The 14,505-nt window shown below is 36.6% G+C and overlaps 1 non-coding gene across 1 annotated transcript; it reads right to left on the bottom strand.

Moving 5' to 3' along the window:
* Positions 1-1,964: 1,964 nt before the first annotated feature.
* Positions 1,965-2,037, bottom strand: TRNAT-CGU (transfer RNA threonine (anticodon CGU)). Its single transcript has one exon. It is a non-coding gene; the product is annotated as a tRNA-Thr (tRNA).
* Positions 2,038-14,505: the final 12,468 nt, after the last annotated feature.

Genomic DNA, 14,505 nt, shown 5'->3' with positions numbered 1-14,505 from the left:
AGAATGTGATAGAGTGACGTCACTCTTGCGGGGCTTCCAGTTCGCTATGCATGTGAGAAAACGGTCATGTCCATCTCGTTAGTCCTTACTTGAGCTCCGAAGTGTTCATAACGTTCCCCCTGCAGCAAGGATCCTGCGAGCTTCGCGGACACTGATGGATTTTGAATCAGTGAGGATTGGGGAAGACATGGCGGTAGCCCATTATGAGGGTTTTGTAGGAAAACAGACGTGGAGGGTGTGGGCCCCCTGGGGTTGCTCTCCGTATTTAATGGGGTAGTTGCAGTACATCATAAAGGAAGTTAATAGTGCGCGAGGCAGCTTTCTATAGCCCGAGAAGCAAAGAAATGAGGAGCCATTGCAAGTGTAGGCAGGCAGGTCGTTCCTTTGTGACACAACTACAGGTAACCAGTGGCGTCGCAACAGTGCTATATTCCTGATTACGTCACTGAAAAATTAGCTAACTTCGGATCCTTTAAATTTTCGCAATTCCAGAGCATGTGTACCGGTATTTAAAGTTCTGTGTACTGCATATGATCAATACCGTGTCACTATCACTACCGAAATAATAATTACGTCAATATTAGTGTAATGATTTCTAATATGAACATCGTCATAACAAGCGTCATCAGCACCACTTCAACAATCGCAATGATTTTAATTTCAACAGTAGAATTAATACCACTACCGCAATTGAAGGGTTCAGAGCCATAGTGGGTCAAGCGCCATTTATTAAAAATGGAAAAGCAAGGGTTAAAGTTAAGTGAATACTTACTTATTACTTACTTACTTACTTACTTACTTACTTACTTACTTACTTACTTACTTACTTACTGGCTTTTAATGAACCCGGAGGTTCATTGCCGCCCTCACATAAGCCCGCCATTGGTCCCTATCCTGAGCAAAATTAATCCATTCTCTATCATCATATCCCACCTCCCTCAAATCCATTTTAATATTATCTTCCCATCTACGTCTCGGCCTCCCTAAAGGTCTTTTTCCCCTCCGGCCTTCCAACTAACACACTATATGCATTTCTGGATTCGCCCATACGTGCTACATGCTCTGCCCATCTCAAACGTCTGGATTTAATGTTCCTAATTATGTCAGATGAAGAATACAATGCGTGCAGTTCTGTGTTGTGCAACTTTCTCCATTCTCCTGTAATAAAGTTAAGTGAATACTATAGTTTAATGAAGATTGACATATCATTTGGTTTTAATGTGTATACTTTATATTACTTGCTGTATGTTTCCATTGAATTATGGTAATAACTTCATTTTAACCCTTGTTTTCTACGGTTTTAGTAAATGGTGCTTGGCCCAATATGGTTCTGAACCCTTCAATTGAAATCGTCAATAATTCAACAGCACATATATTACCGTAATGAATTTGCAATTTAAAATGTTGACAAACAGAGAAACAAATGTTAGGGACGTGATAAAACAGAAGAAAGTATATGAAGATTAGAAGAAATAAAGAACTCTAATACAGTAAAATACTGTAGGTATTAATTTGACACGCTGAAATTCTATTTCACTAATGTTAGCTTCACCAAAACGTTTGAACGGAGCCGCCATTTTCAGTTGACTATCTATGCGGGAAACAAATGACGATCGCAAAACATGAAAGAATTTGCAGTTTCAAATGTTGACAAACAAATACAAAGAAACTAATAGTGGGGAAGTGATAACATTTTAGCGATAAACAGCCATGATTGGTTGAAACATATCCTTTCGTACCGTTTTATTAGTCAAAAATAGTATGACGTGGTAAAAGTGAAAGTAAAAGATTTGTGGTGATTGAAGATGATATGTACCCTATTGCCTCTTGATTATTCTTTATTGAGCAGGCCTAGTATTAGTTTCTATAAATATCTATTTGTTTTATAAATCAGTGTTTATATCGCTGACATGTAATGTATCAGCTATCATTCGTGAAAATTAATATTTGAGGAGAAAAATTCGCTTCGGCGCCGGGGCTCGAACCCAGATCCTTGGTCCTACGTACCAAGCGCTCTTACCACTGAGCTACGCCGAATTCAATCCACAGCTCCGGATCGAACCTTCCTGCTTCAGTGTTTCCCTTTGTGGCCTGGCTCCAAGTTAGGCATATATGTTGACGTATGAGCGAATTTTTTCTCCTCACATATTAATTGTCAACATTACAGAGATTATTCTGTATGACAAATTAATAAATCCATAATATCGTTAGTGAGACAAACATTCCCTCATGCCATAAATCATTAGGATTATCCACTTGTTGCATAAATAACAATTATGTAATGGAAGACAAATATACTTGCCTTCATATTTTTCAACAAAACCCTATGCAGGCAACCACAAGCGGCTGAAAGAAATTGCTAATAATAAAATTCTAAGTTTGCTTGAAAACTATGAATGACAATGCAGACAAGCTTATAACGCTACTCCAAGGTATATACTTCGAGAATGACATGACTTCATATTTAATAAATTTTGAGTCTACTGAACGAAAATTGCTTTATCACTAAATGAAGAAGGTATAACTGCGATGAGGCGCGCATCGTGCACGAATACATTACCCCCACATTCTTTGCATAATGGATTATTAAGGAGTAACCCGGAGAAGTTCTTCAGCAGTTCATTAAATTTCTATCCATCGCTGTTTGCCAGCTATGTGACACGTGTTCTTACAATAGCAGTCGACAGGTTTGTAGTGCGGTCTTTGTTTTCTTTTTTTTACTTGTCGTCTCCACTACTAGCGACGTGAGAACCGCTGTCTCTAGGGGTATTACTACACGAAAAAATAGTTGGAAACTATTCTTTCATCGTCCGTGTCGTAGTGTTATTACTTGTAGTTTATTTCTCCAGAATGAGCGCATGTGTCTTTTAGCTGTAGATCAATTATAGTGTCCTTCCCATTTTAGTCAGCTAAGCTGTTCTAAAACATCTAACATGTAGCCCACAAAATCGAAAAGGCCCTTGACGTCAACCCTAGCAATACCAACGGGGGGGGGGGGGTACCTAAGGTCCACAGATTTAGTTTTTCACTATTAACTCATTAAGTATTTCGAATTAAATTTAAAAAAAAAGTGTCAGTTGGACCGTAATTGAGAGACTGTGAAATATTTTAAAATTATTTTCATGAAAAATAATAAAAAAAATTGGAAACTTGTTATGGGCCTTGGAGGCCCCCCGGTTGGTAAAAGAAAGGGTCGGAAAATTCAAGTTTCTTTAATTTATATTTTATTTTCAATTATTGTTTGAACGTTTGAAATAGATATTTCTCTTCAACAATGGTATTAACAGCTGTCGGGTTTTTCTTACAATTTCCTGCTTGTTATGAGAACTTGTCTTTCTCAATTTTTCTGTTCATATACATAGATAGTTATGTCGGCGTGTGCAATTCGTGAAACCTCCATGGAGAAGATAGTCAATGATGCCTTAGACCAGCGATCATTAGCACACTTCACCCTCGGGATAGCGTCGCTTACCCGCGGATATTCCGATGCTCTCCTTACCTATTACCCATTTCAGCGAGTGCTGACAACCACTGTCTTAGACGAATCAGATAAAGAAACAAGTGAAGTTGAGGACGACATCCAAGAAGTTGGATTGTCTCATTCTGAAGTCGAAAATGAGGATAAATACAATGTGTCAGTTAGTGGAGAAATCTATACATCAAAATCTAGACGTGTATATGTTACACAACCTCCAGCACGATCCTCACGCCAACTGTGCAGAATATTTGAATAATTTCAAAGGGATAAATTGTTCCAGGACCGGGTACCGAACCCGGAACCTTTGGCTAAGCGCACCAATGCTCCACCGACTGAGCTGCCCAGGAACTCTACCAGACATGGACTCAATTCTTCCCTTTATATGCACATACCTCAAAGTGTGCTGACAAACCGTCCTGGGTAGCTCAGTCCGTAGAGCGTTGGTGCGCTTAGCCAAAGGTCCCGGGTTCGATACCCGGCCCCGCACCAATTTTTCCCTTGAAATTATTCAACTCAGCTTCACAGAGAGCTATACCTAAGATGCTAGATTTGCATTGTGCAGAATATTGTACGTGAAAAAAAAATTGAACTTCGTAGACAGGGGAAAGTAAATTCTATGACGGAAACAGTAGGCCTACAGTTGTTTCTTACACCACATATCATGAACCTAAAAAAAGTCTACTTCAATGAGGCACAGCACACAGATATTATGCTATATTGGTTTGTTGTTGGTAATGGCACAAACCACGACACGGCTGTACCAATCCAAGATCTGTGATCTTTCCTGCAAGGTCGACAAATCTGTTACAGAGCAATGAGTCGAACTCGGTACCTTGAACTAACAAAAATTCTTAGATTTAACGACAAGAACACAAGGGAATTACGCCGCCAGAATGACAAGTTTGCATCACTGAGGAAATTATTTCAAAGCCTCAATGAGCTTTTCCCAAGTATTACGTTCCTAGTCCTCATAATTTATTATGACATGAATACTGAGTCGTGTATGGGGCTGTTTCTCGAATTACAGCAAATAAATAACATTGTCCACACCTGTGGAGTAACGGTCAGCGCGTCTGGCTGCGAAACCAGGTGGCCCGGGTTCGATTCCCGGTCGGGGCAAGTTACCTGGTTGAAGTTTTTCCGGGGTTTTCCCTCAACCCAATACGAGCAAATGCTGGGTAACTTTCGGTGTTGGAACCCGGACTCATTTCACCGGCATTACCACCTTCATTTCATTCAGACGCTAAATAATCTAGATGTTGATACAGCGTCGTAAAATAACCCAATAAAATAAAAATGAATATATAACATTTGAAGCCTTAATTAATTAGTATAAAAACAAAATATATAAAGAAAGAAATATTATATTTGTGGGCCTGAGAGGCAATGCACGTTATAGATTATGGGTTGGTATTGCTAGGGTTAAATTTAGAGTTATCTTGCGTTATACTAACCACATTATTAAGAAATTTTCCGAAAATCTGTGTAAAACTTTTAACGAAATGCGCTTAATTTGCGCCGAGTTAACAGCGAAACCAGCCAATATTCCCTAAGAATTTAGGTCATCTTCATGCCGAAAATAGAGTTGAGTTTGTCTCAGGGGACGACTGTACGACTTAAGAGTTGGTGAAAGTTTGTGTAACATTCTTCCGAAATAGTATATCCAATTAATCTTGTGACTGCATTTTTATCTGCGTTTTTCCGCCTGCGATAAACTCGCAAAAATTCTGCTCGCGAATTGTTGGCATTTGTTTTTATTTTCACTCGGTACTGTTTTTATAATTATGGAGATATGTTTTTCCATTATTTAAAATATTTATTTTCTTTCATTTTCGGTCATAAGTAAGCTTAGTATTTCAGTTGCGTCTAAGCTGGAATACAGTTGCCTTCTTTCATACTGTACCTGACGTCACAGCCCAGGGATACGTCCCGTCTGATACAACATAGAACGCATTTTACTCACGCTCACTCTAGTTTGTGTTGAAGCCGGAACACGGTCATAGCGAGTGCTTTAAACCAGTGAAATGTAAAAGTCGTATTATTTACTTAACGTAACATTTGTATTTGTAACGAGGTAAAATGTCGAAGACAAAGATTTCGAAGTATGAAAGGCTGAAGGACTTAATTCAGGAGTTCGGAGCCAATAATAATTTACATTACATGTAAGTTGTGCAAAGTACATATAAACGTTACAAGAAAACAGTGCATTGAAGGACACTGCAATACAAAAAAGTATAGAAACATGGTTGAACGTAACTCATAACAAGCAGTACCATCAAACTCAGAGAGAGTACGATAAGAAATCCATGTTTTGCAGGAATCTATGTGCCATGATGATCAATGTCAATATACCGCTTAATGTGTACCTCGTTTTAATCGTGACAACGTTTTATAGTTCTTTTAAGCATTCTTATAATTGTATTATGTCTCTGTTCTGTAAAGAATTTTAGATAAGGGCGCAAATAGCCATAGATGCCGACGCGCCCTTTTTAAATCCCATTAACTAACTAATATACCGCTTAATAAATTGAACAATAAACACTTTAGAGAATTTCTAGAAAAGTACACGGAAGAACATATTCGAAGTGAGCCCCAACTCGGTCAGCACTTTGTACCCATACTTTATGAAGAAAAAATGTTTGTCACGCAGGTAGGCCCTGGCCAACTTCGGGCAGTTGCGCCGTTAGATTATAAAGTCAGTGGTTGCTCTACTTTTATTTCAGATTGGATGTACTCTACGAACATGCAGGTCTATCTCTTTCTCTGCTGCATCAACTGGTTTCCACTTATTATATAGACTGTTTACCCGGAACTTGAGTCTTCTGGTAGAGGGAATACTAAGCTTGGTCATAAGAATATTACCAGGTTTTACATATTTGTCACACTGAATTTATCGAGAAATATAGCCTTTTACGGTGTGAATTCAAATGTCTGGCGCTCACTGCATAAGTGGAGGTACAATATACTTATGGTGAATATAAATAATGGAGCATATCACGACAACACTGAAACGTAATTTTGATGATTTGCACAACCAAAACATTTTGAACGAATATGTTTGCTGCTCCATTGATTACAGTTGAATTTCCAAATTAATTAATTATCTATCTATCTATCTATCTATCTATCTATCTATCTATCTATCTATCTATCTATCTATCTATCTGTCTGTCTGTCTGTCTGTCTGTCTGTCTGTCTGTCTGTCTGTCTGTCTGTCTGTCTGTCTGTCTGTCTGTCCGTCCGTCCGTCCGTCCGTCCGTCCGTCCGTCCGTCCGTCCGTCCGTCCGTCCGTCCGTCCGTCTCGGTCCGTCGGTCCGTCCGCCCGTCTGTCTGACTGACTCTATCTATATCTATATCTATCTATCCATCCTAGCTATCTATCAATCTATTTTTATTTATTTATTTGTTTATTTTATTTATTTATTTATTTATTTATTCTGGTAGAGATAAGGCCATCAGGCCTTCTCTCCCTCTCTCCCAGGGGATTACAACTACAATATTAGGAATACAATTACAATTACAATTAATATTAAATTTACAAATACAATAAAAATCAAAGTACTAAAGATTAACTGATTAATAAAGGCTAGACAGTTTATTGTAGATGTTAAGAATAAAGAAAGATTTTTTTTTACTTAAGTAAAAAGTAAACCTACTCTACGCAGTAAGGAAATGCATAATGAGACTGTTTTTGAACACAGTAAATTCCGACAGTCTCTGATGTCACTGGATAGGGTATTCCACAAGCGCGAGAGCGAGATTGTATATGATGATTAATACGATGATGTCTTAGGTGTTGGTATGTCTAGTATGCAGCTATTTTGCGTGCGTGTGAAGAGATTGTGATACGATGGCAGGTAACTGAAACGGGAGGTAAGATAGGTAGGTCTAGAGGTGTGAAGGACTTGGAAAAGGATAACAAAGTAATGAAAATTTCTACGTTCGTTAAGCTGTAGCCAGTTTAGAGTTTGGAAGGATGGGGTAATGTGGTCAGCGCGACGGACATCGCAGACGGAACGAACACAAGAATTATGAACAGATTGTAATCTTTGCGACTGGTTGACATTGAGGTCAGTCAGTAGAAAATCACAATAAGTGGGGCATTACTAGTGTTTCCACTAGTATTTTTTTGAGTGATGGGGGAGAAATTTTCGAGTGCTGCTTAAGAAATGTAGTATGGAAAGCACTTTTTTGATAATATGAGTTACTTGGTTATTCCAGTTTAAATGCGTATCGAATTAAGCTCCAAGGTTTTTAACAAAGGAAACAAAGTTAATACTCTGATATTAAATATACAACACAAATTTTATACATATATAAAAAGATAATATATACAGTGACAGAAATTTACATTCTGAGATTATGTAACTGAAACCTTCTCCAATTGTCAGTTATGATTAAACACAAATCACTGAAAAACTGCGAATCGTCATAATTAGAATTGCCATCTCTTGCAGCAAGAAACAATTGGAAATGTTCCGTATGTTTTTTACTGCCACAGTGAATTAAAATATCTTGTTATATTTCTTCCACCTTCAGTTCCACTTTGCACACTTTACAAAATGTGTCACCATTCCTTACGCAAAAGTAATAATTTCCAAATTCGGAAATAAACAACTGCAATGTAGATATTGGTGGCGGCATTTGTCTCCTGTTGCACCTCCCCTATGACTGAACGAGATCACAATGAAATCATCGACATACAAACATACGTAACAATGTACGTTCCAACAAAGTACAGAATTTATAGAGGTCTTGTAACTTCTTGTGCTTTTGACTGAAGTCATTAATGTACCAGGAGAAACTACTACATCCAATACAACTCTTGTGACAAACATGCGAAGCCTGAATATGAGTATGATTCAATTGCTTATTTATTGCACAATTCTCGTGGCTTATCAAACAAAATTACTATCGAATTGCGCATTACTGTACATATGGCAGCATAGTTAGGCTTTGATATGTACAGCACCTAGCGGGGATTTGTTCATATTCATGCTACACATAGAGTAGACCTATATTGTGACATTTTTATCTTTTGTACTTTCAAAAAAAATGCCACTGGCGTAGCTCTGCCGGCTAAGGGGCTTGTTTGCCGATACGGAGTTGCGCTCGGAGGAGGGTTCGATCCCCGCTCGGGCTGATTGCATGGTTGGGTATTTTCCGAGGTTCTTCCTAACTTTAATAATAATAATAATAATAATAATAATAATAATAATTTATTTTAGCTGGCAGAGTTAAGGCCGTAAGGCCTTCTCTTCCACTTAACCAGCAAAATGTATACATACATATGTATGAAGTTACAAAGAATTCAACAATTTGATTTGGATAAGAGTTACATGTATACAAGAGTTATTTACGAATTAAACATCAAAATACTATGAACTATTAATTAAACATGAAATACAAACTATGTAGCAGAATTAAGCTAAAAGACATAGAATGTTAATCTATTTCAAATAATGTTAGATAATAGAAAGAGATAATTATGAGACAATTTTGAAAATACAGCACTATCAGGATGCATGTCTAAAGGAAGAAGTAACAATGTAGACAGTGATATTTTAAGTCAGTACGATTGGAGTGAAATGCTAAGAAGGTTATCTTTTAAGTTGTTTTTAAAAGTATTTATTGTCTTGCAGCCCCTAATACTTTGTGACAGGAAATTCCATTGTCGCGAGGTGGATATTGTAAAAGATGATGAATAACGAAACGTTCTATGAAGAGGTATACTTAACGCGCCACAGATAAGTGATCTGGTATTTACGTCGTGGTTGGAGTATAGATAATAGAAACGAGACGAAAGGTAATTTGGTGTTGAAGTGTGCAGAATTCGAAAGAGTAAAGACAAAGAGTGTAAGAGGCAATTGTCGGGTAATCTCTGGCGAATACTCGGCCTCATCACGCCAAATACCATCTCGCTATCAGCAATATCATCGACGCTAAATAAGTATTTAATTTTAATTTTTAACGTAGTAGTTATTGGAACGCCGTTAAATAACCAAGTTAAAAATATAAAAAACTGCGTCAATCTTGTACGTTGAACACGTAACCAGAATATTCTATATAAATATTTTATTTTTAAACAGTATTATGTTTGCCTATAATAATTGAGTTGCATTACGGAGGGTTGCTTCCGACCTCTGGAAACGATTTTTGAATGGCTTCATGTGGGTCAGGAGTCACACGACAGCTGAACTGTGGCGAGAGGTGACAGACCAGTAGTTAGTGACTTCATATTCAGAGTGCATGGTGTCTCACAGCAGCAATGCCCAAGAAAATTGAGTCTTTTTGGGAGGGGAACATTACAATACTTTCCAATGGCAAGTACAGTTTAGTGAAAATAATAGAAGCCTGCAAAAACGTGGTTTCGTTATTTTGAAGAAAGGCATTTTCTGTGTACTTAATAAGACTGATAAAGCTGAGATGGGATTAATTTGTGTCACCTCGGGAGGTGAGGCTTGTGGCAGGGGGTGGATTTGCTTGCTTTTTCCCTTCTGGAATTAATCTCATCAGAGCTTTGCGAGTCTTGTTAAGTACACAGAAGATGCTATTTTTGGAAATAATGTAACAACGTATTTTGCTGGCTCCTATGATTTTCACGTAGCTGTACTTGGCATCGGAAAGGATCGTAATGTAGCCCTTTCAAAAAGGCTCGATTTTCTTGGACATTGCTGCTGTAAGACACGGTGCACTCTGTGAGATCACTAACTACTGGTCTGTCACCTCTCACCACATTTTAGGTGTCGCATGACTCCTGACGCACATGATGTCATTCAAATTCGTTTTCACAGATCGGAAACAACCTCTGTATAATGTAGTAACATGAGCTGCTGCCAGGAAATCGTATGGAGATAGCAATGGCAAAGGAGCGTTTTCTTTGCCTTTGGAAAAAGACCAGAGGTAATGACTAGTGAAGTGCTTTGTGTGGACCTTGGAAATGTAATGAGCAGAAAATATTTACATTGCGATGAAGTCAAGACAAACGACTAGAAACTTGTGAAATGTAGATATGGAGAAAAATGTAGTTTGTGACATGGGCAGACAAAATAAGAAAATAAATTAAACTCTGCTAGCAAGAGTGTGTGAAGAAAGGATAATACTGAAACTGATCAAGAAGAAAAATGAAATTGACTGTCACAGGTTGAGAAGAAACTAATGTAGGAATAGTGAACGGGGAAAATCTTCATGGCAGAAGAAAGTATACAATCATAGACAACATTAAGATACAAAAATGAATCGGAAATCTCTTGCTTATACGTTGAGGAAGTTTTAGTGATCTGTGGTGCTTGAAAACTTAAACATAATGCCATATTTAAATGGCTACACATTTGAATGTGAATTCCATGCTAGTTTTACAAGCTGTTTTCTCACACATTCAGCATATTTCGTCGTTTTCAAAGTGTAAATGCTCTTAAATTTTGGTGCTATGAACATGACATTTTTACTGCATGTTCTATAATTATATTGTTGTTAACGGAACGTATTACAATTTTTTTAGAAACTAAATACTATCGAAATTTAAAAGAAATTATATTTAGCAGTCACTAAAAAATTCAAATTTTAAACTTGTATCTGTAAAAAATCTATCTATAGCAGTAAATTTAAAATGGATTCTTAGCTCTTTTCTAACCATATCGAAGATGCCATAAGAAAAGTCGTGTATGAAACATAAATTGTATTAGAGGAAATATATTTCGAAAATGTGCAATATTTTTATTTGAAAAAAAAAAAAAAACTATTTTCCTGATCATAATGAAACATATTTACGAAAATACTTATAGCAAAAGAGATTAAGTGCACAAGATATGAAGTCTCCACCTTAAATTGGTGATGAATAGAAATTTTAAACATTACTTACTAATTTACGGCTTTTAGAGAACTGGGAGGTTCATTGCCTCCCTCACATAAGCTCGCCATCGGTCCCTATCCTGAGCAAGATTAATCCCGTCCAAACCATCATATACCACCTCAGTCAAATCCATTCTAATAGTATCATCCCTTCTACGTCTCGGCCTTCCCAAAGGTCATTTTTCCTCCGGCCTCCCAACTAACACATTATATGAATTTCTGGATTCGTCCAAACGTACTACATGCCCTGCCCATCTCAAACGTCTAGATTTAATGTTCATAATTATGTCAGGTGAAGAATACAGTTCTATGTTGTGTAACTTTCTCCATTCTTCCGTAACTTATTCCCACTTACAAGCAAACATTCTGATGGGGGCAGATAAAAAAGTTATTTTTTTCCTTCCACTATGTTAATAATGTCCAAATAAGTGCTTATAAAAATTTTGGCCACTTGACTGCAATTATGAGGCCGTCCAGAAAGCGATTTTCCCTGGGACCCTTTTCAGAAAAAAACACAATTTCATGGAAAAAATTATTGGAACGGATATAGCAATCCTTTCGCTATTTTTCAACATATTCCCTGCTGGAATTGAGACATTTGTCATACCGTAGGATCAACAGAGAGGTGCACAACACTACACAAGGATACAAATATTGATCCTATGGTATAACAAATGTCTCAATTTCAGTGGGGGATATGTTGAAAAATAGCATAACAATTGCTGTATCTGTTTCAATAAATCTTTCCATGAAATTATGTTTTTTTTAAACGGCCCCAGGGAAAATCACTTTTTGGACGGCCTCGTAATTGCGGTCGAGTAGCCAAAATTTTTATAAGCACTTCTTTTGACATTATTAACATGATGGAAGAAAAAAATAACTTTTTTATCTGTCCCCATGAGAATATTTGCTTGTTAGCCCAAAATACATTCCTAAGCACCATATTCTCGAACACCTTTAGCCTCTGTTCCTCTCTCAAACTGAGAGACCGAGTTTCAAAACCATACAGAGCAACCGGTAATATAATTGTTTTATAAATTCTAACTCTCCGCTTTTTTGAAAGCAGACTGCATGACAAAACTTCTCAACAAAATAATAACTGTCATTTCCCATGTTTATTCTGCGTTTTCTTTCCTACCGAATGACATTTATATTTGTTACTGTTGCTCCAAGATGTTTCAATTTTTCCACCTCTTCAAAGGATAAATTTCCAATAATTATATATTTCCATTTCGTATTATGTTCTGGTCACGAGACGTAATCATATACTTCGTCTTTTCGGGGTTTACTTCCAAGTCCTATATTTCACCCTTTACCTATCACAACTAGTGTAATCGAAACCACATGACCAAAGTATAATTTTTTAGGTTCTGGTTTCAAAATACGCAGTTAGCTGACCGTATTGATCACATGAAAAAGGAATTCATGTAACTGTTGGTTGAAAAAATTACTGACACCTTATCTCCTTCTGCCAAAGTATGGAATATATGAATGCTAGATCAATACTGAATACAACAAAATTTTACATATTGCATGGAGAAAAGTGTGATATTTGAACAAAGAGAAAACAGAGGACATTCTGAATAAGCGTGGTATGTTTGGCTGGATTGAGCCAGCTAAAAATGAAATGCGAACGTTTGGTATTGCGATTCCTGTTGCATGAAGTTAGCAGCTGTCTGGATGTGTTCATACTCACGTCGACAGTCAGCTCTATCTATATCAAACTTGCCATTGTTATTAAATACCGCCCGAGGGATGTTATAGGCTCATTGCCGCTTCTGAAAGTGGCCTAGATTTGAGTTCACAAACTTTAATTTCACGAAGTTGTTTCCCGGCGTAATGCTGTTACAACTTTTCTGACACGTGTGTGTGACAAGTAGTCAAAACATAAGTTGTCAGGCGTTTTGAAGATCCCGTTCTTTGCTATGTTTAGTAGAGTTGAAAATCTGCGTCCTATACGAGAGAGAGAATTTTCCGGGATACTTGAATTTAATGTCTGAAAATTATTTTGTGACGTATATTTTCAACTTAACTGATAAAAAATGTATCGTTTCCTGCTGTGTATTACATTATGAAGTAAAATTATTATTATTATTTTTATACCCATTTTTTGTTCTGATAAGCTTGTTAATTCATCAACATTTTCCTAAAGTTCGTCTTAAACTTATCTTATATAATAGTGTGATATTTTTTTATTTAATTCTACTTGATGAACGTTTTCGGTTTTTATAAACCATCTTCAGATTACATTACCATCTTCAGATTACATTACCTCTATTGAACCGTTATACTGATGTGCAATAGGTTCCATTAATCATATTATGTTAAAATATGAAATATAAATTACAAGATATAATAAAACGTTAATGAATGTACATGTTTAAAATATTAACATATTAAATTAAAATAGTGTAAATTGAAGGTTGTTTTGCAGCGTATAAAGTCCTTTCAAATATAAACGGTTAATTTCTTATGACCATTTTCTATGATAACAATCATGAAAACTGCATTTACAAATTAATTATTGTATAATTATGAATAGTTCGTTTAATTAAAATGTGTCTCAATGAAACTTACAGCAGAGTTCGTATAGGTCAGTTTCTGTCAGATCCGTTTCCAATTCACTGTAGGTTAAAGTAAGGAGATGCACTATCACCTTTACTTTTTAACTTTGCTCTAGAGTATGCCATTAGGAAAGTCCAGGATAACAGAGAGGGTTTGGAATTGAACGGGTTACATCAGCTGCTTGTCTATGCGGATGACGTGAATATGTTAGGAGAAAATCCAAAAAAGATTAGGGAAAACACGGGAATTTTACTGGAAGCAAGTAAAGGGATAGGTTTGGAAGTAAACCCCGAAAAGATAAGGTATATGATTATGTCTCGTGACCAAAATATTGTACGAGATGGAAAAATAAAAATTGTAGATTTATCCTTCGAAGAGGTAGAAAAATTCCAATATCTTGGAGCAAAAGTAACAAATATAAAAACACTTAGGAGGAAATTAAACACAGAAAAAAATATGAGAAATGCGTTTTATTATTCGGTTGAGAAGGTTTTATCATCCAGTCTGCTGTCAAAAAATCTGAGAGTTACAACTTATAAAACAGTTATATTACCGGTTGTTTTTTATGGTTGTGAAACTTGGACTCTCACTTTGAGAGAGGAACATAGGTT

The sequence above is a fragment of the Periplaneta americana genome, chromosome 10 (assembly GCF_040183065.1).
Source record: "Periplaneta americana isolate PAMFEO1 chromosome 10, P.americana_PAMFEO1_priV1, whole genome shotgun sequence".
NCBI lineage: Eukaryota > Metazoa > Arthropoda > Insecta > Blattodea > Blattidae > Periplaneta > Periplaneta americana.
Note: the sequence above shows the minus strand (reverse complement) of the source record. Positions and strands in the feature narration are given on the sequence as shown.